This window comes from Mya arenaria, chromosome 16 (assembly GCF_026914265.1).
Source record: "Mya arenaria isolate MELC-2E11 chromosome 16, ASM2691426v1".
In the NCBI taxonomy this organism is placed as follows: Eukaryota; Metazoa; Mollusca; class Bivalvia; order Myida; family Myidae; genus Mya; species Mya arenaria.
In genome coordinates this window covers 5,885,979-5,887,484 of record NC_069137.1, presented here as the reverse complement: position 1 = coordinate 5,887,484, position 1,506 = coordinate 5,885,979, and the positions used below count along the sequence as shown (strand labels likewise).

Below are 1,506 nucleotides of genomic sequence, written 5' to 3'. Positions count from 1 at the left end.
AAGTCCTTTAAAGCCCATTGCTGTTGAGTCACTACAAAGTTCAAACGCTACTAATCTATTTTTTTCTGTGAATTACAAATATTGCAATGTTATCTTACTCGCATGCTCATTCGCTGCACAAACAGGAATATGTTCGGCATATGTCGCAAATACATTTGATTTTATCTTGTCGAAATTCGTAATTTCAAACATGATAAGTAATCACAATTGCGTCGACTTCATTCATTTTTTTTAAATTGAAGGTGACCTTATATCTGTCCATGAATAAACCCGTTTGTTAGAAAAACAGACGAAATGATTATTGTTGACAACTCACGGTAATAATTATCATGCTACAAGTCAACAATTATGGAACCCCACTTTATCACTGTACATAGCAATCGTTTTAATAGCCTTTAATCGGAAGCAATGTAATATACGCTTTCGTAGTTATTTGATCGGAAGTCACTCTATACACGTTTTTATAGTTTTTTAATCAAATTGTAATCGGAAATTACACCATATACCTTTTCATAACCATTGTAATGAGAAATGTAATCAGAAGTCAAATCATACGCGTGGAATCGGAAGTCAAACCATATACGTTTCAAAAGATTTTGTTATTGGAAGTGTAATCGGAAGTCAAACCATATGCGTTTCAATAGGCTTCCTTATCGGAAGTTTATTTGGAAGTCATGTCATGACCCTTTTTATAGCCTTTGTAATCGGAAGTGTAATCAGAAGTCACAAAATATACGTTTCAATAGCCTTTGTTATCTGAAGTGTAATACGAAGTCACTTGATATACGTTTCTATAGCCTGAATTATCGTAAGTGTTATCGGAATTCAAACCATAAACGTTTCAACAGCATTTTTAATCTAAAAAATGTAGTCGGAAGTCAAACCATAAAAGTTTTTATGGCTTTTGTAATCGGTAGTGTATTCGACAGTCAAACTATAAACGTCTCAATAGCCTTTGTTATCGGAAGTGTAATCGGAAGTCAAACCATATACTTTTCGATTGCCTTTGTAATCAGAATTGTAATCGGAAGTCAAACCATATACGTTTCCATAGCGTTTGTAATCTGGAGGTGTTATCGGAAGTCACATCATAAACTTATACTTTTCAATTGCCTTTGTAATCAGAATTGTAATCGGAAGTCAAACCATATACGTTTCAAAACATTTTGTAATCTGAAGTGTTATCGGAGGTCAAACCATAAAAGTATATATAGCCTTTGTAATCGGAAATGCAATCGGAAGTCAAATTATAAACGTTTCAATGGCCTTTGCAATTGGTAGTGTACATCGGAAGTCGAACAATAAACGTTTCTATAGCCTTTGTAAAAAAAGTTTAATAGAAAGATACATCATATACGTTTCAATAGCTTTTGTTATTGGAAGTATAATTGGAAGTCACATGTACGCTTCTATTCATATTTTATCGGAGGTCACATTATATTCGCTTCCATAGCCATTTGATCGAAAGTAATATCATGTACGCTTCCATTTATATTAAATAGGAGG

The 1,506-nt window shown here is 33.2% G+C and overlaps 1 protein-coding gene across 2 annotated transcripts in view; it reads right to left on the bottom strand.

Annotated features, from left to right (window-relative positions):
• LOC128222464 (furin-like) overlaps positions 1-20 on the bottom strand; it is an 8,517-nt gene extending 8,497 nt beyond the window's left edge. For both annotated transcript variants that reach the window (XM_052931476.1, XM_052931477.1), the window contains exon 1: positions 1-20. This exon is cut by the window's left edge and continues 299 nt beyond it. The gene's annotated coding sequence lies outside the window, so the exon portion shown is untranslated.
• Positions 21-1,506: the final 1,486 nt, after the last annotated feature.